Raw genomic sequence first — 27,594 nt, 5'->3', positions numbered from 1 at the left:
CTAGGAATTAGAAGCACTATAGTTCAAACCCAGGTCTCCCAGACCCTGAGTCCAGTGCTCTTTCCAATCTATACTGGTTCTTAGTTCAATGTTCAAATTGAATCTGTGAAGCCTGAAACCAATCCAGACCTCAAACCACTATTCAAATTCTGGTTTCTAAGGATTTGTCTGATGATCTCAGAAAAAGTCTGGAGCAAGAAATAGAAAAGGGAACAATAAGAAAGACCTATAACATTTCTGTAAGATGCCAGTGGAGTTAGGCAGATTCCTATCCAACCATGAAGAAAATAGTTGAATAAGGACCGAGAGTCATAATAAAAGCTCCTATTTTTATAGTGTTTTAAGGTTGATGAAGTATTTTCCTTGAAATGATGATGATGATAGCTAATACAGAGATAGCACTTAAGACTTGCAAAGCACTTTACATAGTTTCCTCATTTGAGACTCAATAATTCTTTGAGGTAGGTTTTTGATTTGTTTTGGTTTGGACTGGGTTAGGGATTTAGTTTATATGGTGAATTCCTAATGAAGGGTTTTTCTATAAGAGCAGATAGCTGTGTGACCCTGGGCAAGTCTCTTAACCTCTGTTTGCCTCAGTTTTCTCAACTGTAAAATGGAGATGATAACAGCTCTTAAGAGTTGTTGGGAAGAACAATTAAGATAATATTTGTGAAGTGCTTAACACAGTGCCTGACACATAGTAAGTGCTATATTTTATTGTTTAGTCATGTGTAACTCTTGGTGACCCCTTGGGTTTTGTTTTTTTTTTTTTTGGCAAAAATACTGAAGTTGTTTTCTGTTTCCTTCTGCAATGGATTAAGGCAAACAGAAGTTAAGTGACTTACCGAGGTTCACACATCTAGTGAGTGACTGAGGTAAGATTTAAACTCAGGTCTACCTGACTCCAGGCCCAGTACTCTATCCACTTGTACCACCTAGCTGCCTCCAAGCACTCTATAAACATTAGTCATCATGATCATTGAAAGCTGCCCAGACAACTGAAGGGATAAGTAACTTGCCCAGTGTAAGAAATCTGGTATGTTTCAGAGGTAGGGTTAAAACCCACGTCTTTCTCACCATCCCTGAGGCTTATTCTCCATCCCTACATGAAGCTGCTTCTACCAAGAAATAGGTATTACAAATACTATTATCCTCATTCTATGAGAAAAAAATCATAGGTATTATATCATCACCATTTTTTAGAAAAGGAAACAGAAGCTCAGACAAGTGAAGCAACCTTTTCAAGATCCCACTTCCAGTAAGTATCAGAGATGGGGCTAGAACTCAGGTCTCCTGTCTCTGAATCAAACACTCCTTTCATATTGCTTGGGACCTTGGGAATGAAGTCACTGATAGCAGAAGTGACTCTTGGTCTGTGCAGGACTGCCAAGTACTGGTTTGTAATGGAATGATGGATTTTAGAGGTGGTAGCCACAAATTTAGTTTTTCTTAATCATCACTGGCCTGCTAATTACACATTGGTCAATTGTAGAATTTGAGTCCAGGCCTTCCTTCCTGATTTCTTTATAACTCCTTTTCTCCCCTGTAATACAATGCAACCAAGAGTTACTAAGAAGTATGTACAAGCCCCTACACTGGGTGTTTGAGCTACAAAAGGAAATGAAATAACTGTCTTTAAGCTGCTTATATTTAATGGTCACTACTCATAGCACACTGATTAGCTATTGTTTCTTGTGTGTATTTGGGTTTGAGACAATGACTGTCTAGAGTCACAGCAGTGCTGGTCTGGGATTAAAAAGGTCTCTGTGCAACTTACTTTATAGAGTAGTGGCCAAGAACTGTGAAAAGTCAGGGTTTTCATAAGGGTTTCTGGATAGTAATGAAAATAGAAGTCAATTACATCCATATTTATTAGATTTAAAATTTTTTAATTGTGCCAAAATTCAGCTGTAGTCACCATGCATCTAAAATATCAAGTTTTTCCCCTCAGAGATTTATTTTTAAAAATCACTCACTTCAATTAAATGGTGACCTATTTGTTAAATCCAATACCTTGCTGGGGAACTTTGGGACAGTTCTTCAATCTCTCTTGACCTCAGAATAATACTTAATATTTATATAGTTCTTTGGTGTTTTCATTGAGCTTTAAAAATTTTATCTCATTTTACCTTCACATCAACTTTTAGGATTAGGTGCAATTTTTATCCCTATTTTACCAATGAGGAAACTGAGAGAGACTGAGATTACATGTCTTGCCTAGGGTCACTTGTAAATGTGTGAAATAGAATTTGAACTCAGGTCTTTCTGACTCCAGATCCAGCATGCTAGTTAATTAAGGAGATTGGACTAGATCATAGGATTATAAATTTAGAATTCAGAAGCATCTTAAGAGGTCATCTATATGGACTCATGAATGAGTCCATGAATATGGACTCTAGTAGAGAAGGATCCTACAGGTTTTTTAGCCCAACTCATCACTTTATTTAGTTTTTAAATTAATTTAAAAAAATGAAAATCTGCATTTTCTCCTTCCATCTCACCTCCTATTTGAAAAAAAGGAAAAAGAAAACTTTTAACAAATACATATAGTCAAGCAAAACAAATTCTCACATTGACCAAAGAAAGAGACATTTATATACATATATATATACACATATAAGATATACATCTCATTATATGTATACATATATTTGTATCCTTATGTATCCAGAAACCATAACTTCTTTGTCAAGAGGTGGCCAACATTTTTATCAGAAGGCTTCTGTAATTGTGATTGATCATTCCATTGATTAGAGTAATTTAGTCTTTCAAAGTTGTCTTTATAATATTTTTACTGTAAAAATTATTCTTCTGGATCTTCTTTCTTCACTCTGGATCAGTTCATACAAGTCTTCCTAGGGTTCTCTGAAACCATCTCCTTCTATATTACAGAACAGCATTACATGACATTTATATACCATAATTTTTTCAGTCATTCTCTAATTGATGAGGACCCCTTAAGTTTCCAATTTTTGCCTCCACAAAAAAGCTGATATCAATATTTTTGGTACAAAAGGGTCCTTTCCTAAATCTTTGATCTCTTAAGAGTGTAGATCAAGTAGTGATATTACTTGGTGAAAAAGTATGCACAGTTCAATAACTTTTAAGACATGATTCCAAATTGCTTTCTAGAACAGTTGGACCAATTCACAGCTCCACCAACAATACATTTATACACACACACACACACACACACACACACACACATATATATACATAAATATTTATATATATGTTTTCCTATAGCCCTTCCAGTATTTGTCATTTTCCCTTTTACATATGAAGTAAAACTTTAGAGTTGTTTCAATTTTCATTTTAATAATTATCAGTGATGTATAACACTTTTAAAAATGTAGTTATTTATTGCTTTGGATTTATTCTTCCTTTAAAAACTAATAATAATTATTATAATTGTTAGCATTTATATGGTACCTACTATGTGCCAAGTGCTGTGCCAAGAACTTTACAAATATCTCATTTAATCCTCACAACAATCCTAAGGGATTGGTGATATTATTATTCCCATTTTAAAGATGAAAAAACTGAGGCAAACAAAGGTTAAGTTACTTGTGCAAGGTCTTATAACCAGTAGGTGTCTGAGGTAAGATTTTAACTCAAGTCTTCCTGACTCCAGGCCCAGCACTCTATCTACTGTGCCACCTACCTGCCAGTTTAGATCTTTTAACAATTTCACAATTGCATCTCCCTACAGATGATACCCTGAGAGGGGAAGCAATTTACCCAAGGTCACATAGGTAGTACTGGTAAAGCTGGGGTTTCAACCTAGGTCTGCTGCTAAACCCAGTGTCCTTTATTAATAATAACAAGAGGGGCAGCTAGGCAGCGCAGTGGATAAAGCACCGGCCCTGGATTCAGGAGGACCTGAGTTCAAATCCGGCCTCAGGCACTTGACAATTACTAGCTGTGTGACCCTAGGCAAGTCACTTAACCCCAATTGCCTCATCAAAAGAACAAAAAATAAAATAAGAACTAGCATTTATATAGCACTTGAAGGTTTCCAAAAGTCTGTACTTACATTCATATAGTATTTTAAAGTTTGCAAAGCACTTTACTAATCTTATCCTATTAAGGCCTTACCACAATCCTGAGTTAGGTCCTAGGGGTATTATTTTCCCTAAGATAAAGATGACATGACCAAGGATCAGAGAAGTAATGTGCTTTGCCCAGAGTCATATAGTGAATTTTAGAGGTGGCATCTGAACCAGGTTTTCCTGATTACAGCATAATATGCCATGATACCTTGATAAGGTACATTCTAGCTCAAAAATTCTGATTTTATGATTCTCCTGCTACCAAAAGGGAAAAGTAATAACCCATCCATTATAGGCTATGAAAACAACAAAAAAGCATTTCATATTGTCCCCAGAAGACTAACTCCCCCAGCCTTTTAATGGGTATAGAATTTTTACAGTCCCATTTTAAGCTTCCTTAAAAATAGGTCTTTGAAATGAAAACACTGTGTGACCCATGACCACACGGCACAAACACACAACATTAATAAGGATGACTGCCAATCGGCTGGATTTATACAATCATGTAGTCATAAAACCAGTTATAAATTTTGATGGTGATTATGAAAGATGACTATGAATCTTATGCCCTCACAAGATAATTAGTATTGAAGGGGTTTCCTGGCCTGGCAGGTTTGCTGTTGCAGATTTAATTTGTAGGCAGTTTTATGAAACAAAAAAGCAGGCATAAATTGAAAATCCATAAATTTATTCAAAGGTAATGAAGTAGGGCTGCTTCTAATTAGCAAAGAAAAAAAATTGCCTAAGCTTGATGACTTCCTTGGCCTCAAACAGTGATTTGAAATCCACTTTATGACATTTTATTTAAGCTTGTTCCAACCTTTCACCTGTCAATATGAAGAATGAAAATTGTTTCCTAAACCTTTTGCTTGACAAAGAAATTATTTAATGCCTTATTCTTGTGTGGTGATGATGACCTTAGGTTCTCAAAGTTTATTCATTAGCAGAGTGCAAGCTCTGGGAGGTCCTACCAGTTGATAAAGTCTTTTGAGTGTGGATTTTGAGTGCTGATTGTCTTCTGTCTAAAAGATCACATTAGGAAACTATAAAGTTCTTCATCAAAAGGTTGGTCATCAGCTGGTGAATTTGAGAGGACTATAATGATCCAAATAATAGACAAAAGAAAAAGACAAAAAGGCCCCCAGGCCCATGTAGCCCATTCTATTTCTCCAGTGATATCAATGAAGGAGAAAAAAAGGGATACAGAGGGCATTAAGAAGCGAAATAGCCCTTAGACTATCTGCAAACATTATTTTAACTGCTGATATGCATGAGCTGTATATTTGCCCAATAACAAACAAGGTGACCTGATCTTGCAGGGACTAAACTACAGATTCACATAACCCAACAAAAAGAATGTATGGATGGCTCATATCATCTCCTTGGAGAAGAGCAGATTACAATGGCTTCATCCTGTGCCCAGAGAAAATAAGAAACATGGTTTTGAGGACACAGTCATTTTGGCTCAAATTATTTATGATAAATATCAACAAATGGATCACTACAAAACACTGCAGCTTATAAACCAATATCCATTTCAGAAAATAAAGAAAAAGGAAGATTATTTAATAAATGTGACAAATCCTCCAAACTGTCAACATGTGCCTGAGACTTGGTGCTTTCAATGCAAAAGTGTTCCCAAAAGGGGACAGCAAGTCATTCTACTTCCAAGGGCATCTCTCACATCTGCCCCTTTCTCTCTGCTCACACAGTTGCCCAAATTAAAGTCCTCATCACTTCACCTGGATTCACATCCTAATTGATCTTTTTTTTCATCTTGTCTCTTCCATCACTAATTCATTCTTAATATTGAACTTCCAATATAATTTTGTTAACAGTGAATATGCCAATACAGTTTTCCCAAAATCTTCAGTGGCTCCCTATTGCCTCTAGGACAAAATAAAAACAACCTTTTATAGGCATTTAAAACCCTCTCTGATCTGGTTTTAACCTACCTTTCCAATCATATTTAACATTATTCCACTTGATGTAGTCCAGCTTAATTTGTAGTACTAGCTGATCCCTAAAATTGGCATTCTGTCTTCTGTCTTGGTGTTTTTACATAATCTATCCCCTGTGACTGAACTATATCCACTCATCTCTGCCATTCAGAATCCTGATCTCCCTTCAAGACTTTGGCTTATTGCTACCTCCTCATGGAGCCTTCCCCAATAACTAAGGCAGTTACACTCTCTCTATTGACCTTTCACTTCCTTCCGTGTAAAATATTTATTTATAGACATGTTATATCCCACCTCATTCCCACCTGCATGTAAAATGTGAGATTCTTAAGGGCAGAGACTTAGTCAATTCTTTTCATATCTCCAGGGCTAAACACAGTGCCTTGTACCTAGCAGTTGCTTAATAAATATTTATTGAATAAATGCTTGTGAATAGGGATGGAATAGAATTGAAATTGTGGGTCAGATTTTTTTTTAAATTTAAGCCAAAATTTTGTAGATTACTTAAGCATGGCATCATATATATTTTCCTCAAGAAGAAAGTTGTAAGGAACCAGATAGGGCAAACATCTAGTGACATCACAAAGTGAAATTTAGTATTTCTTAATGAATAGGAAATGACTCCTTCCAGATGGAGATAGGGAAGAGAACCTGGACAGAACTCACTAATTATAGAAGAAATCTGTGCTGAGGGTGATACAAGTCACAAAAGACTGATTTTTAACCCATTTCAATGATGGGGATTCCAAAAGGGTGGAAATAATGATGGTGGATTTACAATAAAAATGGATAAGACAATGTTGTCATGTCTATAAAATCTCCATAAAAATGGCTGCTACACAGAACATTACAGGCTTTTAAAGACAGCTTTCTGGAGGAGCCCACAACTTTATAGTCATACAAGGAAGAAGTATAAAGAAAATAAGATGCAACAGTCTACTCCTGGGTTTCAAAAAGCATTTGGATCAATAGAATAAAAGTGCATTTGAAAGGCTATTCTAAAACAAGCTATTTTTAACATATAAGTTCAAATAAAACAAGGCTCTATGATAGGGGTAAATGAGGGTATCACTTTGTTGAATAAATTGATGGCTATGAATATTAAACAAAGCAAGTTGTGGTGGAGGATGATCCCTTAAGGTATTTGTCAGTGTCATCAAAGTTGTCCTGTGAAGCCCATGTATAGGAAACAAATTTTCTACATCTCAAGATAGTCTTATTAACACATTATATTTACTAATTATATGAATCGCACTAGAAAACCTCCTCAGTGAAATCCATCATTGTCCAAAGAACTCAGTTTAACCATGCTTACTGGACAAGAAAAAAAAAAAGAAAGTGCAAAATGTACAATAATCTTTGTAGATCTATAGATTTATCTAGCAAAGATATCTATCCATACTTATACACATAAATATAGCTATAATGGAGATAGATAGATAGATAGATAGATAGATAGATAGATAGATAGATAGATAGATAGATAGATAGATAGATAGATAGATAGATAGATAGATAGATAGATAATGCATCTCAACATCTATGTCAATAGATAGGTAGATGATTAGACAGACAGAAGACAGATTTTTGGCAGAAATACAACTAGGTCTAGAGCTGAACAGGAAGAGATCAGGAGTTATCAAATTTAGAAAATATTGAAGAACACTTCCAATGATCCTAAGCCACTCATTTCTTTAACATTATATTTTCCTGGTAATGCTACATGGCAGGACATCATGAAACACCACATTTGCTTAGAAAGTGTACAAGTGTGGATGACCCAAAGGACAATGTAATGATGCACAGAAGGTATAGGTCAGGTATAGCATATTAAAAATCATGGCTGATATTAGAGAAGTGGAAAAATATGAATTATGAGAAAAGCATATGATGATAACAAAGTTATCAAGTATTAGAGACAATTAGTAGACAGCCTGAGTATAGTCAGTTCTGCTTATAATGCTTGTTCTAAAAATGCTAATTTGATACATTAGGGAATAATTTTGTGTTTGCTTATGTATAATTTTTTCCTGAGAAAAAGCAAAATGCAGAAAACAGTACCAATTCACAATAACTGTTAAGTTGAAACCCTTCTGATATACACATCCAAAGGGAAACTTTAGGTCTTTTCAAGATAATATGCCATAGTTATTGTATAACTCTTAAGGCAGTATGACCTGGAGGAGGGATGGTCCATATCTACTTGCCCTATACCCATCACTTTGTTTTTTAAAAAAATGAATTTATTTTATTTTTGGTTTATGGAATAAAACAAACATTTCCATAACATAGTATAATAAAATGATGATTGCACATAAAACTGCAAATCTATATACAACTTGCTATTCCTTTTAAATATATAACAAAGTTATCACATAAATTTCTTTTTTCTTCCTTTCCCTTCCCAGTATAGAGATGGCTACCATTAGACATATATATATATATATATATATATATATATATATACACACACACACACACACATATGTATGTATCTGTATATGTACTCATGCATGTATTTGTGTAATAATTTTATACATACTTCTATTCATCAGTGCTTTCTGTGGATGCAGATAGTATCTTCCTTCGTATGTCCTTTGTGGTTAATTTGGGTACTTATAATAGCCAAAATGACTTATCTGCTCAAAGTTGTTCTTAAAACAATATTGCTATTACTGCATACAATGTCTTTTTGGTTCTGCTCATCTCACTCTTCATTATTTCGTCCATGTCTATCCATGTTTTTCTACATTCCCTCACATTCTTTTCACCTACCACCACAAGCAGCAACCTATCCACATCCAGGAGATGAAACCAAGAAGTCACCCTCTCATCACTCAACTTTGTGAGCCCCATGGGAACCAGGGTGCATGCTCAGCAGCAGCATAAGACCTAATTTTTGTATTTATATATTTCTAAACTATTTAACATATATAAAACCATTCCAGCAATTGTGTTAGAGTCCTAACTTTTCTTTAATGCGTCACTGATGAAGTTGTTGTGTCTGGAACCCCACTTCCCATAAGCCTTGTGGTGTTTTTTTTTTTGTGATTTTGTATTCATAATTTTTAGGAATGCATATGTCAGTTGTTGTTTGTCCTTCATTCTCAAAGAGGACAATGGCATTGGGGTGATGTCATGACTTGCAATGAACTGGATTTAAGTGATGTAAAGCTGTGCAAAGTCACCAACCCCACTCTCTTCTCCAGAGCCATCTGGGTCCATTGGCAAGATATACATGAGGACAACTGGAGATGGCCCAGGATGTTTGGTTTTTGTTTTGTTCGTTTGTTTGGTTGGGTTTTTTTTCAGGCAATAGGGGGTTAAGTGACTTGCCCAGGGTCATACAGCTAGTAAGTGTCAAGTGTCTGAGGCCGGATTTGAACTCAGGTACTCCTGAATCCAGGGCCGGTGCTTTAACCACTGCACCATCTAGCTGCCCCGAGGATGTTTTTTTTTAATCATAAAGGTATTTTATTATTTCCAATTACATGTAAGGAGAGTATTCAATATTTGGTTTCATAAGATTATTTTTAGTTCCAAATTTTCTCTGACCTTCCTTCCCTCCCCATTCCCAAAGACAGAAAGCAATCTGATATAGGTTATGTATGCACAATCACATTAAACATAATTCTGCATTAGTCATATTGTGAAAGAAGAATCAGAACACAAGGGGAAAACTCAAAAGAGAAAAAGAAACAGCCCAAAAGTAGAAACTGTGATATTCAATCTGAATTCAGAATCCACAGTTCTTTTTTTCTGGATGTGGAGAACATTTTCCATCATGAGTTCTTTGGAATTGTCTTGGATCATTGCAGTGCTGCGAAGAGCCAAGTCTATCACAGTTGATCATCACACAACGTTGCTGTTACTGTGTACAATGTTCTCTTGGTTCTGCTCACTTCACTCAGCATCACTCCACTTTCCAGGTTTTTCTTAAATCTGTCTGCTCATCATTTCTTACAGCACCAAAGTATTCCATTACATTCATATACCACAATTTGTTGAGCCATTCCCAAATTGATGGGCATTCCCTCAATTTCCAATTCTTTGCCACCACAAAGACAGTTGCTATAAATATTTTTGAACATGTGACTCCTTTTTCCTTTTCTATGATCTTTTTGGGATACAGACCTAGTAATGGTATTACTGGATCCAAAGGGTTTGCACAGTCCCATAGCCCTTTGTGCATAGTTCCAAATTGCTCTCCAGAATGATTGAATCAGTTCACAACTCCAACAATGAATCAGTGTTCCAGTTTTTCCCCAGCTTCTCCAACATTTATTATTTTCCTTTTTTGTCATATTAGTCAATCTGATAGATGTGAGGTGGTACCTCAGAGTTGTTTTAATTTGCATTTCTCTAACTGATAGTGATTTAGAGTATTTTTCATATGGCAATAGATAGCTTTGATTTCTTCATCTGAAAACTGCCTGTTCATATCCTTTGACCATTTCTCAATTGGGGAATGACTTGCATTCTTATAAACTTGATATGGTTCCCTATATATTTTAGAACTGAGGCCTTTATCAGAAACACTGTCTTTAAAAATTGTTTCCCAGATTTCTGCTTCCCTTCTAATTTTGGCTGCATTGCCTCCATTTGTTTTTTTAAAAAACTTTAATTTAATTTTATCAAATTCATCTATTTTGAATTTTATAATATTCTCTATCCCTTATTTGGTCATGAATTCTTCTCCCTTGCATAGTTTTGAGAAGTAAACAATTCCTTCCTCTCCTAATTTACCTATGGCTTCACCCTTTATGTCTAAATATGCCCATTTTGACCTTATTTTGGTATACAGTGTAAGATGTTGGTCTATGCCTAGTTTTTGCCATACTATCTTCCAGTTTTCCTAGTTTTTGTTAAATACTTAGTTCCTCTCCCAGAAGCTGGAGTCTTTGGCTTTATCAAACAGTACATTACTAAAGGCATTTACTACTGTGCTTCCTGTGCCTAACCAGTTCCACTGATCCACCACTCTATTTCTTAACCAGTACCAAATAGGTTTGATGACTGCCATTTTATTATTTATTTATTATGCCATTATTTCATCACATAGTAAAGCTTCAGATTTGGTACTGATAGCCCACCTTCCTGTGCATTTTTTCAATAGTTCCCTTCATATTCTTGGCCTTTTGTTCTTCCAGATGAATTTTGTTATTATTTTTTTCTAGCTCTATAAAATAATTTGGGGGCAGCTAGGTGATGCAGTAGATAAATCACTGGCCCTGGATTCAGGAGGACCTGAGGTCAAATCCAGCCTCAGACACTTGACACTTACTAGCTGTGTGACCTTGGGCAAGTCACTTAACTCTCATTGCTCTGCCAAAAATAATAATAATAATTTTAGGTAATCTGATTGGTATGGCACTGAATAAGTAAATTGATTTTAGTAGAATTGACATTGATGGCCCTGGATGTTTAAAGCAAGTTAAGTGACTTGCCCAGTGACACACTGCTATTAAGTGTCTGAGGTGAGATTTGAACTCAGATCCTCCCATCTTCAGGACCAGTGCTCTATACACTGTGCTACCTACACGCCCATAAGGGCAGTTATAGCAGAACTGACTGTACTACTCTGGTTTCTTCAAAATACTACAAGAACCAGGGGAAGGCTTTCAACACATGAGGTGGATTTTCTAAGTGGGATTTCTAGAAGCCATTGGTCAATCAGCCAATCAATAAGCATTTATTACGTACCAGTGCCATGCAGTGTACTAAGTACCAGGGATACAAAAAGAGGCAAAAGGCAGTTCTTGCCCTCAAGGCATTTACAATCAAATCAATAAAAAAACAGCAGGCAAACATGTACAATCAAGCCATATAAAGGATAAATAGGAAAACATTAATAGCTGGAAGGCTAGAATTCACAGGGATTTTTCTGTAGAAAATGGGATTTTAGTTAGTACATGAAAGAAGCAAGCAAGCAGAGATGAAGACAGAGAACATTCTACCTAGCCAGAGAAAATGCCCAGAGCCAAGAGAGTGGAGTGCCTTGTTCTTGGAACAGTAAGGAGGTCAATTATCACTGGACTAACATATGGGGGGAAGAGGGGAAGCAAGGTGTAAGAAGACTGGAAAAGTGTGTGGAGGGCAGAGCTGGGGGGGAGTAGTCAATAACAGTCAATAAACCTTTATTTAAAACCTAATTTGTGAGACACTATGCTAAGTGCTGGGGATACAAAAACGAAGAAGAAACACAATCCCTGTCTTCCAGGAATTCACAGTCTAAGGGGGAAGAGAAGGAGACTATATACAAAAAGAAATCTGAAAAGCTAGGAGTGAGAGGGAAAATATCCAGGGATAGGAAATGGTCAAGTCAAAGAAATCCAAAATGAGTTCTACCAGAGAATTCAACAAAGGGTCAAAATGAGTGCAGCGGGGTGGGACTTGAGATATCTGAAGAAAGGTTAGAGAGGTAGGTTCTGAAGGGCTTTGAACGCCTAGGAAAGGATTCTAAGAAAAGTGATAGGGAGTCACTAGAATTGGTTCAGTAGAAAGTGCACTGATCCAAGAGTGAGAAGAGCTAGGTTCAAATTCCACTTTGGAAACTTAGCACCTGTCATTTAATCAGTTTACTTATTTGTAAAATGAAAGGGTTGGACCAGAGGGCTTTGAAGGATCCCTTCTTGCTTGATGTCTAGGAGACAATGAACACCACTAGTACACTTAATTTACATACATTAAGGCTAAAACTCAGCAAGAATGGAGGAGGGACACCTATTGAACAAATTTGGGCATAAACCAACCTTTCCTTGATCTTGTTACACCTCATCTCTCACATCTAACCTCATATAACTTCCATTAAGTGATGAGGTAGTATGAATTAGTAGCCAGTTTAAATTCAGCAATGTGACAAATGTGTTGCATCAGTTCCAATGAAAGCTTAGTTTTCTTTCATATTGTACCTAATATCTTGTCGTTGTGTTCATGGTGACCCATAAAATAAGCTGTTTTTCTTATCTTCCTTGGATCCTCAGGAAATTGAAAACAAATTGTTCTAAAATTTCTAAAACAGCTGATTTGAGTTTCATTGTTTTTTTTCTTTATTCCATTTTCTCCACTATAGTACTGACAAATAGGCATTTGGAAGAGGAGAAGAAATAAAGCTCTGTTCACATGTGTCCAAAACCTTCAACTCTTCGTGAAAAGAATGGGAATGTTTACAGACTGAGGTCTCTAAGGAGGTTCTGGTGTAAGATGTGTTTGAATATGTGACTGCTATTGGAAAAATCATGCAACTTGGCTATATACAAGGAGGGAGAAATCTAAGCATTGGCATTGTGAGCAAATGTAGTTGTTTTGTTAGAATTCTCCAAAGAAAATCTTTTTTCCCCTATGCCCCCCATTTACAAAGAGGCAAATGATTAAATTTGCTTCACTGAATTAAACTTATACAGCTTCCTGCTGGGTTCTGGGGAGCATTTGTGGCACACCACCTGGATGGCAGCTGCTCTTTTCTCCTAGTCCTGAATCTCATTAAGCTCCATCAGCCTCATGGCACACTGTAGGAAATTTGAGGTTGGGATGGAGCAACTCTGGGTTGTTGTGAAGTGGGAAAAGACAAAGGGCCATGTTCCGTATGGTGACAAACACCCCGGTCATCTGAATAGAGATTTTTTGGTTTATGGAGTATAAAAAGAGGCTGTGAGGAGAAAAAAAAAGCCAAGTCCAGCCTTCTCCTTTCTGACCCTGAAGTCCATCTCAACTGAGAGAACATTTTGATATCTCTACATAGCATCTATCTTATTAGGTACTGAGGCAACATAGAGAGGTATGATTATCTTCAAACAACTAAGAAAAAGTGATTTGGATATATTAAGTAAATTATAATTTTGCTTCTCCCTTTAGAAGACTTGAAAAACCTCCATGATTTCCACTGAACATTAGGGCTGCACTATGTGTCCATGTAGTATTTTAGCATCTTGTAGTTCTGAGGGTAATGGTATTTCCACAAAGAACATTTTATATGATATGATTCTTCGAAGTGTTTCCAGAATGCTTTCCAATAACCTTTATTCGAACAAGACTTACCCAGATTCAGATAAGTGATGATTGAATGGGATAACAAAAGGTAGGTAAGCTCAAGCAGGCTGAACCACGTTCCAAATTGGGAATTATGCAGAAATGGTATAAAGAAGATCACCAGACAAACATGTAAATGGAAAAGAAAAAGATGGGCTGGTCACAAAGCCAGAATGAGAAACAAACAATGGACTGCCTGAATGCTCCACTGGTATCTATGCAATGTGAAGAGAAGAAGAAGGACTCTAGGACATTGGGTGGACCTTATATGATGGAATCATGGGACAAATGTCACATAGGATTGAAAGGCCTGGATGGATTTATATTTGCATTATTTGAAGGCATAATTCAATGAGGAGATAACATCCTTTGGAAGTTCAACTTTTCGAAGAAATTTGCTGACAAAGATGACACAACTGACAACTCCAGATTATTTGAAGTATTTTTCATGGAAATTTGGACTTGCTTCAATTTATCAGAGGTCAAGTAACTAGAAGTCTCAAGTAACCAGGAGGGGAAAAAAGCAACTCACAATAAAAGACACTCATATCAGGGATTTCACTTAATTAAACCATTAAATAGTCAGTTTTTAGAGGGTAGAAACTGTTTTATTCTTTATATGTCCTATAGTAACTAGCAAAGAGCCTTATATATGATAAGTGCTTAATAAAAAGGAGGAGAGGGGGCAGCTAGATGGTGCAGTGGATAAAGCAGTGGCCCTGAATTCAGGAGGACCTGAGTTCAAATCCAGTCTCAGACACTTGATACTAGCTGTGTGATCCTGGGCAAGTCACTTAACCCCCATTGCCTCACAAAAACAAAAACAAAAACAAAAAGGAAGGGCAGCTAGGTAGTACAATGGTTAAGGAACCAGACCTAGAGTCAGGAAGCCCTGAGTTCAAATCTAGCCTCAGATACTTATTAGCTGTGTGAACCTGGGAAAGTCACTTAAACCTGTTTGCCTCAGTTTCCTCATCTGTAAAATGAACTGGAGAAAGAAATGGAAAGTCAATCCCATATCTTTTCCAAGAAAACCCCAAATGGGGTCACAAAAAGTTAGTCATGCCTGAAATCAGTGAACAACACCACAAACTAAGGAAGGGAAAGGAAAGGAAAAGAAGGGAAAGAAAAAAACGTCTAAATTGCTTGGGTATGGTACAAATTCAACCCCATATAATGCACTTTATGCAGCTACACTCACAGTACTATACTATTAGAACTGATGTTCAAAGCATCTACACACATAAGAAACTGGGAGGAGTGTTGCCTTCAGCCACATTTGGCCAACAATCTATACGCTCCCATTGTTCAGAGTCATTATGGTACAAAAGCAAGAGCAACATACTCTGGAGTCTAGAAATCTGGGTTCTCATCACTGCTCAGATGACTTTTAGCAAAATAATCTTGTTTCTTCATCTGTGAATTTAAGGGAACCAATATCTGTAGTCTAGAGTCTTTTTTAGTACAAGCATTCTAGTATCCTGATGCCCTACTTGTTTCTCAGTCATCAAAAATCTGTGCAAGTGTTCATCAAGTACAGACAGCTCAGCACTAGATTTTCTTGTATTCACCCTACTGTGCTAACTAAAGCACAAATATGAACACCTCGAGGAAATATGTTTTTGTTTGTTTTTTTAGTGAGGCAATTGGGGTTAAGTGACTTGCCCAGGGTCACACAGCTAGTAAGTGTTATGTGTCTGAGGCTGGATTTGAACTCAGGTTCTCCTGACTCCAGGGCCGGTGCTCTATTCACTGGGCCACCTAGCTGCCCCTCGAGGAAAGATTTTTAACAATAGGAATTGTTGAAATCTGGCTATTTTGTCACAATCTTCCAGGTCATTTTTAAGTTACCTTTTCAAGACCTCAGCACTGGACTTTACATGTTAACTGATAAGGATATGATTGATTCCTTCCATTTAAAACAAAATAATCGGGTCCAGTTATCTCATTCCAGCAACAGCCAAAACTATACACAAAGCCTTCGTAGATTAAATGTAGCACTAACATAGTGTAAACATAGATCACTGGATAACATATATCAAATATAAGCTGTTCTTTACAATATCTTTGGTGACAAAAGAGTTATAAAATATTTTCGACTGTGATCTGTGACATTTCTTAAATTTCAGATGTAGATTAGAGATGTTATATTATAGCCTACAGTCTTTTTCTACTAAATACACCAAAGCACTTTACAAACATAAACTCACTTATCCTTACATGCCTCCTGCTTATAGATGAATAGATTGCAAATACTTTAATCCCCATTTTAGACATTTGAATTGAAGCTTGCCTTGTTACCACACGAATCACATGGAATACAAACTTCACTCGGTGCTCCGTCAAATATCATTCAGAATTAGTTTTTAATTAAAGTTTAAAAATCAGGTTATTGAGCCTAGTGAAGAGAAGGAAGAATGGAAACAGAATGTGAGCCTATGAGCATTTGAAGGACTACTACAGGCCTTGGGTGAGAAGCAGTTCTCGGATTCTGCAGAAGGGGCTTCACTGGTAGCAGGAGAAATGCACAGTCTTATTAAAAACACTCCTACATATGACTATATTAGAGGTATAGAATCTCTTTCTCTAGGTGATTTTAATAAGAAGAGCTTTCATTTACATAGCACTTTAAAGTTTTCAAGGAGCTTTACGAATATTTTATTATTTTATCCATACAACAGACAACACTATGAGCTAAGGGATATTATTATCCCTACTTTACAGACAAAGAAACTGAGGCAGACAGCAAGGATCAGTGCCTGGTGTCATGCATCAAGTAAATGACTGGTGCAAAATCTGAACTCAGATCTTCCCAATTACAAGATACATGCTTTATCCACGATAACAACTAGCCATGACTACTTGGGTTTATAACCCTGACCTAAAACTAATTTAACAGGATAGAAAGAAAACCTTAAAAAGGGTGTTAATTTATAAAATTATCTTATTTATTTTGCTCTCAGAATTTTGGGGGGAGTATTGGGGTGGGAGTGGTAGGATTGGATTGTCTGGCAAACATTTTTCAAGAGCTGGTAAATGTTGACAATACTGAGTTGAAGGCAGTCTTACCTAAAAGCAAAGGGGAAGGATGCCTTGCGATTCCTCACAGACAACAATTCTATAATGAATGAGGCCCTACTGGTAGGTGCGTTATCATTCTGTGATTATAACTGCATCAGCTTCTGTTTCAGTCTGTTTCAGTCTTTTAGCATTTCATGAAGCAAGCCTCCGAAGAAGGCTTAGTGGAGACCCACTAAGGACAAAACAACTTGATATTCATCTTTTTTTTCTTTCTTTTTTTTGTGAGGCAATTGAGGTTAAGTGACTTGCCCAGGGTCACACAGCTAGTAAGTGTTACGTGTCTGAGGCCAGATTTGAACTCAGGTCCTCTGGATATTCATCTTAAGCAGGAAGGAGATAGATTACTTTGATGCCTATTTATGCTGTCACTCTAAACAGAAGAAGTAGAAACTATTTTTCTTAAACTCACATATCTATAGAATGTTTTGCAAGGCACTCAGCTCAGAAGAACCCAGTAACAGTGGAATCATCTATAAAATCATCCCCATTTTGTAAATGAAAGAACTGAACCTCAAAAAAGTAAAGTGATTTCTCCATGGCTCTGCAGCTAGCAAGTAGCAGCACCAGAATTCAAACCAAGTTCTAAATCAAGGGCTTTTTTCTCTCTGCAACCTTGTTAAAATGGCATATTTCCAAGTATGCCGGTACCTTTCAGTTCACCTTTTCAGATTTTTTTCTGCCCTCAGTCCCCTTCCCCTTCCCCATGACCCCTGTATCTCCAGAAAGGTTTCAATCCCCAGATACCTATGCCACCTTTTTTATCTTTTGAATTCCCTATAAAGATCTCCTTACATTGTCTGGACTCCTGTTTCAGTCCCTGCAGGGAGTCCTGGCATGCTACCAGTGTTGCCATTCAGTGCTTCTCACTGCTGGCTCTTTCTGCATCCAAATGCTTCGATCCTCATGAAGCACCTGGCTCCGTTCCCACCTGCAGCACTATATCCTGCAGCCCGAACACCTGCCTGTCCCCAACAGTATGAACAGGGTTCATCAGCCTTCAAGGAAGGGCATGGTGCTGCAGTGCTAGATGATGGAGAGGGTGGTACCGCAGGTGTCAGAGGCTGGGGGAGGAGGGAGGAGACAGCTGGCAGTGGGAAAGACATAAGGCAGGAGCAGCTTTAATAGAAGGAGTCCTTAGCGGTTTGTGGCTTAGGCAGGTGGTAGAGTAGTGATATGGGTGGGTCCTTATGTAAGACCAGGGCAGAGTTAAGGGCAGTCTGGAAAACAGCTGAGCCCAAAACAATGTGTGTATATGTGGAAGGGGGAATAAAGAAGAGTTGAAAGAAAAAGGAACTTGAAGGGGGACACAGGTAACTATCCCAGGAACAGAGCTTGGATAATGGCAAAAGGAGTAGGCACCAAGTAGAGGAAGTGGTGGGTGACAAAGGAAGAGGTGGGAAATTTCTTGCCTTTGGCTGTATATCCTCCTCCTCATTCAGCTAGGTTTTGAGTACATTAAACTTTAAGGGGTTTTTAAACTATTTTTATTTCAAACCATTCCTTTAAAGAAATTAAATGAATTTATTATCTAGAAGCAGTCAGAAATAAGCACTCAGAGAAGAAGCCCTCATTAATGTGAGTGAAGGCATTCCTACTAAGTGCTGTTTGTCCTAAGGTCAGTGTGATCATTGAAATGTATGTGATATATTTTTGGTCCAGAACTCTCTGGAAGGAAACTCCATTCCCAAACATAGATACAGCTTTACTACAAGGTAGAGTCTTAGTAAGTTATCTGGTGGTTAAATGACTTGCCTGGGATCCTAAAGACAGTGTGTTTCAGAGGTATGACTCTTACCTAGGTTTTGCTCACTTGAAGGCTAATTCTCTGTACCCACCATGCCATGTTGCCTCTCATGACTATGCTATAATGAAATTTTTCTACTAGTTCTTTCAAATCCTTTTTTCTTTTTCTTTCCTTTTTTGGGCACACTTATGAAAGAAATGGATGTGGGTGAGGGGGCACCTTAACACACACACACAGAACTTTATCTATTCTGTAGAAAATGCACACAAGATAAAGACAGAATTTATACTCCACCTCTTACCACCCTGACATGTATAATCATAACTATTTTCTTTTAAAAAATGTTTAAAATAACAATAGGTTTATATCAAGGAAAAAATAATGAGTAGCTTTTTAAAAAAATGTTTTAAAGCAGAAATAATATTACTTGACACATTCAATCATGTCTGTATCAAGTGAATGTTGAAATGGGGCATTCAAACTGAGCCCCAGCTATGGAGGGGTACCAATAGCTTACAGGAGTCCTTTTCCTGAGGCTCATTCAGAAGTTTTTCCCTGGCTGTATAGCAGTCCTCAGGAACCAGATGTCAGGAAGCCCTTTTTTTATATGGCCTCCCACATCTTGGCACATCTTGTCAATAATAACCTTACATTTGGCATCAACTCAGTGCTCCAAGTTACACAATACAGCAGTCCAAAGGAAAGTGGGAACTGGTGGTCATTGGTGTTAACACTCAGAGGGTTTTCTGTTTCCAAGATTTATTAACTCCTATGTCCTTTTCCATTGCATCATTCCAAGTTATCAAAGTCTCAACCAGTAAAGCGTAAGAAGTGTCAGGTAGTAACCAAGTTAGAAAACCTTTGAGTAGTGGCCTGCTAGAGTTTCTGTACAAAAAAATGGCCTAGTTAAAATTCAGAAAGGCTCATCACCAGCTTGGTTGAAGGAGAATTATAATCTTTAATGTAAGTATTGAAGTATGGCTTTAAAAAAAGAAAAAAAATGCAAATCCAGGCGCTTCCCACCCTTGAAGTTGCCTCTTTCATGGAAAGCAGAGGGATAGTGGGAGGAGCTAGGTGGTGCAGTGGATAAATCACCAGCCCTGGATTCAGGAGGACCTGAGTTCAAATATGGTCTCAGACACTTGTCACTTACTAGTTCTGTGACCTTGGGCAAGTTACAACCCTCATTGCCCTGAAAAAAAGCATAGGAATATTAAGTTGATTTAAATTTAAATGACCCTGGTGGCAGGTACCTTGTCACACTGGACAGAGCACTGATTCTAGAGTCAGAGGAACAAAGGGATCTGTGTTCAAATCCTGCTGCTGATAATACCTGTGTGACCATGGTTGACTCCTCCAACCTCCTTAGGCCTCAGTTTATTCCTCTGAAAAATGAGGGAGTTGTGCTAAATAATGTCTGAAGTGCCCTCTACCTCTAAATCTATGATCCTATGATCCTCACACCTTTGATTTGATGAAATAAAAATCATAGTGCTTCTTCATTTTTTTTTTGTGGGGCAATGAGGATTAAGTGACTTGCACAGAGTCACACAGCTAGTAAGTGTCAAGTGTCTGAGGCCACATTTGAACTCAGGTTCTCCTGAATCCAAGGCCAGTGCTTTATCCACTGTGCCACCTAGCTGCTCCATATAGTGATTCTTAAATAAATTAGCTGCATAGGAGGGAGAGGAAAACAGCCTAATAGAAGACACTATTTATAAATATGCTGCCTTGAAGTGAAATAATAGCCAAAAAAGTTATTTCTACAGTACATCAGTATCTTGATCCTAACTTCTGACTTGCAAGATATTTTCCAACATAATAGTCAAAGCTGGATTATTTCCCAAGTACTGAGAGCCCTCCTGATTGGAACTACTTCAGCAAAAGCTGAGGAATTCCAAACAAGCTAGAATCTTAATTGAGTTGTAAAAATAATTAGGAACTACATCTTTTCCATGAAACTTGGAATTAAGCCATGCTGACACTGCCAGTCAGTTATCAAAGCTTACAACAGAGTACCCCACATGAAAGTAAAGATGGAATACCTGATCTCTGGTATAGTGAAGTTCTCATCCCCACATGATTTAGTGCCAGGAAAATCTCAAATCCAATGGGTCCTTGGAGGTACTGAATACCCTAATAGCAGTAGCTCTAATCAGGCTAAAGGGGGAAAGAGAGATAAGTTTGTTGGAGGAGAGGAGGAAGCGACTTGCCCAAGGTCACACAGGCAGTAGCAAGTCACAGTTTGACCTCAGGTCCAAACCCCTTGCCCTGGCCCCCTCTCCCCTAATACACCCCACAGCCTCTCCTACATCCCACTTTTCCAAGTTGTGGTGAATAAATTGCTTTGGATAACAATTATTTATGAGCCAAACTCCTGATACCAACTGAAAATTTGACCTTGTTCCCCCTAGGTTCCCCTCAAGGAAAATGATTGGCAACAAAACTTCTTATCCTTTGTTAAAGAAGTAGCTCTCATTTCCTTAACCTGGAGAACTGTTATTGTGGGATTCTATTCATTGATCTCACAACCAGATAATTCCTAGGGGGTTTCTGAAGGTACTCAGAGGTTAAGCTACTTGTTCAGTCATTTTTTCAGTCATGTCTAAGTCTTTGAGACCCCCTTTGGGGTCTTCTTGGGAAAGATGCTGGAGTGGTTTGCCATTTCCCTCTCCAGCTCATTTTTACAAATGAAGAAACTGAGACAAAGAGGGTTAAGTGACTTGCCCAGGGTCACGCCGCTAGTAAGTGTCTGATGCTGGATTTGAACTCAAGAAGATGAGTCTTCTGACTCCAGGCACTCCACTCTATGCATTATGGCACCACCTAATTATTCACCTAGGGTTAAAAAGCAGTGACAGAGGCAGAATTCGCAGTGGGGTCTTCTTGGATTTTTACTGTCTACCACTCCATACTGCCACTGTACCCCATACAAAATAATAGTTTCCCACACAAAAGGCCTCCCAATTCACCAATACTATCAAAACAAATTGATGTGGTGGTTTTCGGGGGAACACATGTAGACCCATTTCACCATGTATTTGAATATTTACCCCAAATTGTGCGTTACATACAGAGTTTGGTTTGGTTTTTATTTTGGGCTGTTATTTTACTTTTAAGCTATAAGCTTTAAACGGCATTAAGACTTTGAGGATATCCTGTATAAGCTGAAAATATTTTTGAGAGCTGTACAATATTAAGTTTGGTCCATGGATCAATAAAGCATAGAGTTATAGATACAATTTGGAAGGGAAGGGGATAAAGTATTTATTAAGCACCTACTATGTGCCAAACACTCTGGTTACCACTTTGCAGATATCTTCTTTGATCAATGAGTACTTCTTCACTTTCTGACATATGAAAAAGAGCTACTATATTCTAACTTTGGATTTCAGTCTATGGAGATGAAAACTCTGTGTGTGGGCCTCTTGCATGGTTTTCATATCTGTGCTTCTGGAAAATATGGTTAGAATATAACCTGCACTTATGCCTATGTAGAGGTCTATACTTATTTTTTTTATGTTGGCCATGTGCAGGGCCTTGAATATCTAATTTAGAACAGCCTTTCTAACCATTTCTTTACTGGGCCTAACATAGCCCAGCAGAGTAACTGTGATTAGCATTAACACAATAAACATACTTCAGCTGAATCTGTTTATCCAGCATATGTATGACCAGGAAATACTATAAATAACTTCCCTTTCACATCTCATATCCTATTCTTCACTACTACAAACCAAAAATACACACACCAATAGTTTGCTTGCCATGTCATTTATTTATCTGGCATACTGTAAAGCATCTCTTTATGCAGGCCTTGCATGGAATAAGCACAGGCCAGAACTTTAGTACTGATCAGCAACAAACTCTGAAGACTTATGGATAAAATAGACCATGGCTGAAACGACTCAGAGGGTTGGGGGAAAGAATAACTACTTAGCCACATGAGAATTCTTTCAAACAACAGGAGGAGATGGTATAGAGAGCCTCTATCATCTCCCTTCTCTTAGGATGATGTGAGAAATTTCAGTCAGAGTCAGTCCAAGATCACAAAACATAGAGCTAGACTGGGCGTTCAAGGTCATCTGGTCCAACCCTCTTATTTTAAAGAGAAAATCTAAGGCTAGAAAAGGGAAGAGACTTGCCTGAAGTCACACAGGTGGAAATTATCAGAGTCACAACAGGAAGCCAGGTCCTCAGACTGACTTTAAAGACAACACAAGGACTACATGCAAATTTGTGAAGCATTCCATATAGATATAGATGATGGAGATATAAATGGATAGGGATAGGGATAGAGATAGAGACAGAGACACACACATACATATATGCATGTGTATATATACATACACATCTACATATTTGTACATATGTGTGTGCACATATGTATATGTGTATGTGTGTATATGTGTTGTGTATATGCATGTATTTTCAAGGCTACTTTCCTAGAACTCCTTAATCTTACTGCCTTCTTTCTGAGATTACCCCAAATTTATCTTGCATATATTTAGTTATCTGCATTTTGTCTCCTTCATCAGAGTGAACTTCTTGAGGGAAAGTACCTTTTTTTTTAAAAGTTTGTTTGTTTTTGTCTTTATATCCACAGCACTTAACATACTGCTTGGCACACTTATTATGTGTTAGGGAATGTGCTAAGCAATGGTATATAAATGGAAGCAGAAAGATGGTCCTTACCCTCAAGGCGTTTATTTTCTAATGGGGGAAGACATAAAAGGGAGCTAAGTGGTACGTTAAGAGTAGAAGGACCTGAGGGCAGCTAGGTGGCACAGTGGATAAAGCACCAGCCCTGGATTCAGGAGGACCTGAGTTCAAATGTGGCCTCAGACACTTGACACTTACTAGCTGTGTGACCCTGGGCAAGTCACTTAACCCTCATTGCCCCACAAAAAAAATAGCAGAAGGATATAGTGCAGGGATGGCATGATAGAAAAAGTTCTGTGGATAGGATTCATCAGTGCAGCCTCTCCATGCTGGTCTATTCAGTCCTTTCTATTCCTGCTAATGACAGCAAATATAAGGAAAGGTGGTTTTCTCTCTCTCTTGCACCCTGAGGTCCAAGGTACAGCTTCTCTTAATAACCCTTTGTGGAATAGTGGGTAGAGGGCAGGTCTAGGATTCTTATCTAATGTATACAAATTCTATGAAAATGAAAAAGTCACTTAATCTCTTGGTGCCCAGGCAAATTCTCAGTCTGTAAATTATAAGAATTGCCAGTCTGCCTCGGTGGAGCACGAGGCAGACTGGCAATTCTTGTAATTTATACTCTGCTGGCCTTTCTTTCTGAGTGCTTGCTTTCATCCATCCTGCATTGAAGCCTGAGGTCTCTGAGCACAGGGACCTGGCAACAGAATGAGAGGAGTTAAAAATTGCAAAGCCAAAATACAAAGGATTTTGTCCAGGTTACCCATCAACTGATGAAATCAGAACAAGAAGAGAGCAAAGACAGTCCAAGAGACCAGCAATCTTAGTTTCTACAATGAAACCTCCTCTGACACTGACTTCCAGTCCTGTTAAGTTTCTGTCACTCTCCTCTGGGTGTCCTGCTAGATCTAGCTGTGGCTCAGCCACCATCAACAATAGTAGTAACCTGTCAAGAGCCCTGACTCACAACTGCCTTCACAAGTGTTACAGTCCAAACACTTTTCATTAGCTCATGAAGACTTGGGAAAGAAAGTTCACATCACCAAGGTTTTTGCATTGTCAAATAGCTCAACATCAGAAATGGAGATGATATCAATTGAAATGATGTATTGACAAAAGAAAATACATTAACATTCCATCTGATGTGCAGCTAAAATCGTTTGAGAACAAAATGACCAGAAGAAGGTAGTCTAAGAGATCTCTGATTTTACACTGATGGACCACAATGGGCATCTCCCAGACAGGGAAACTTTGCTTAGATGAATCAATTCATTGTGCCCTTTAGACACATCTTTATTGAATATCCTTCCCCTTCTTGGCTAAATATACCTTTTTTTGTTAACTGATGAATAACCTGTGAGTATCTCATTTCATTTTGAACAATATCACATTGGCCTCATTCCTGTTCCTCACACAAGACACTCCCACTCTGTGGGCTTTCACTAGCTGTCCCCCGTATCTGAAATTCTCTTTCTCACCTCCTTGTCCTTGGCTTTCTTCAAGTCTCAGCTAACATTTCACCTTCTACAAGAAGCCTTTTCAAATTCCCCTTAATACTAAGTCTTTCTCTCTGAGATTATCTCACTTATTTCATTTATGTATATGTACATACATGTATATCGCACACATATAATATGTGTATTTTATATGTTTTATGTATGCGAACATGCACATATACACATGTGTGCATGTGTGTATATATCTATATAGATTACATATATCTCATTCATACATAGTTATTTACATGTTGTCTCCCCCATTAGAATGTAAGTTCTTTGAGAGTAAGGCCTGTTGCTCTTTCCATCTCCAGGAATCGCCGCGAGAGCAGTCCTCGCTGGTGGAGGTCACCGCTGCCCGAGGTCGCCCCCGCTGCCGCCATGTCGGCCCATGTGCAGCGGGTGGTCCTGTGGAACAGCTCCAGCTTCCTCATCAAGCACAACAAGTATACCTACAGCTCTGAGCCCAACAACCTCAAGGCCTGAAACTCGTTCCACTACAATGGCTTGATCCACCAGAATACCGTGGGCATCAAGCCAGCCTCTGACAGCAAGGGCATGATGGTGGTGCTGAAGCAGCAGGCAGGTCGGAGGAAGCCTGCCACTTCCTATGTGAGGACCACCATCAACAAAAATGTCCGGGCCATGCTCAACAACGTCGGGCACATCATCCATCCTCAAGAGTAAGGCCTGTTTTGGTCTTCCTTTTTATTAGTAAGGTGCCTGGCACATAATGATCACTTAATAAATGCTTGTTGACTAGATTTGACATAAACTATCAAGGGACTGGCCTGTTTCAATTTCAGCGTAGAACATCTTCCCACCTTCTTGTGACACTTAAAAAAAAGATGTCCTCATGGTCTCAATTATCTAATTTTATAGTCTTGTGAATTTTTCAAATTCCTATACAATTCCAAGCACATAGTAGTTTAGCAAATGTTTGTGAAATTGAATTGAATTGCTTTCGCAACCTCCAAAGAAATTAGTCAATTAGTCAAGAAGTGTTTATTAAGCCCTTATTATATGCCATGCCTGTGCTATGAGATGGGGATACAAAAAAAGAAAGACAAAACTCACAGTTCTTGCCATCAAAACATTCATATTCTAATGGTGCAAACATTATAAAAATAAAAGAATCTCTATAATGACTGCAAACTGAGAATTTCCCTTCTGAGGTCATTTTCCACTCAATACCCACACTATATCTAGGGGTATTTATTTAGGATAACTGACTAGAATCAAAGGATCTTTGAGTTGGAAGAGTACTTAGTCATTGTATAAAACCTCCCACCTAATATAGGAATCATTTCTATATTTATCATTTTTAGAAAACCTCCTGAGATCACTAACTCACCATGCACTCTATTCCATTTTTGGACAGCTCTTACTGTTAGAAAGTCAATCTGTCATGGATCCAAAGTTGGCATCTTTGTAATTCATCCAATTGTTCCTAGCTCTACCCTCTACAATTACAAAAAAATAAAAAATAAATCAAATCCTTCTTTCATTTGACTGACCTTTAAATGTGTGATGACAGTTGTCATGTTCTTAAATTTTGTCTTCTCTGGTTGAATAAATATACCTAGTTCTTTCAGCTGATTTTAATATGCTTTCCATATCCTTCACCATCTTCATCATTGTCTTCTGGACATATTCCAGTTTATCATTGCCCGTCTTTAAAAAGCTTATATAGAAGATATATTTAGCAACTTATTTTTTGCTCTGAGAATAATACTGTCACATTCCCTTCCTCCAGACCACTGGTCCTGCTTCAAGCCCAGCCTCTGCAGCTATCATCAAGGAAATTAACTCTTATGGAGATGTAACCTGGCAAATTCTTCTTTAGGTACTGTAGTCCCTGCCTTCTCAACTGCCTCAACTATTGAAGATTTCTTACCATCAAAATCCTTGGTATTGTCAAATGGCTCTACATCAGAAATGGTTATAGTTTTATAAGTGCCAATAACATCAATGAAGATGCACTAACATCTGCTTTGCTGTTGCATCCTGAAGACTATGAAGCCTTTCCATCAGGCTTGCAGCTAAAACCTCTTATATATGTTTTCCCCTCTCCCCACTCTATTAGAATGTGATCTCCTTTAGGACAGGAACTGGCTTGCTTTAATTTTTGTATTCTTATAGCTTAGCAGAGTGTTTTGCACATAACAAAACAATAAATGCTGTTTAATTCATTCGGTTTTTTCATTACAAATCCTAGTCTGTGACTTACACTAGAAAATATGTAGATAGCTCATAAAACAGTGAACCAATGTTATAGAAATATTTCTATGCAAAATTAATTTCTAGATATTGAATTTTGCCTTCCCAATGGGGAGAAAATATCTAAAAGGAATGTGAAGATGTGTTATCTGAAAAAATAAAATAAAAAGTATAGGTGCCACGATTTAAGAATAAGTCAAAACTCTTGGAAAATGTATGAGTTGCATTGAAAAGAAAATAATTTAATAATAAAATATTTGAAATAATTCATAAAATTAAAAATATCAACAATGAAAATGCCAGAAGTTGGGCTGATGTGTAAGAATGAGATACTGCAGCAGCATAATGTG

General features: G+C 37.7%; 1 pseudogene; it reads left to right on the top strand.

Moving 5' to 3' along the window:
* The window catches only part of LOC122743051, a 208,844-nt pseudogene extending 181,924 nt beyond the window's left edge, over positions 1-26,920 (top strand).
* Positions 26,921-27,594: the final 674 nt, after the last annotated feature.

Source organism: Dromiciops gliroides, chromosome 2 (assembly GCF_019393635.1).
Source record: "Dromiciops gliroides isolate mDroGli1 chromosome 2, mDroGli1.pri, whole genome shotgun sequence".
Lineage (NCBI taxonomy): Eukaryota > Metazoa > Chordata > Mammalia > Microbiotheria > Microbiotheriidae > Dromiciops > Dromiciops gliroides.
The sequence above is the reverse complement of the archived record's forward strand: the minus strand, read 5'-3'. Positions and strand labels throughout refer to the sequence as shown.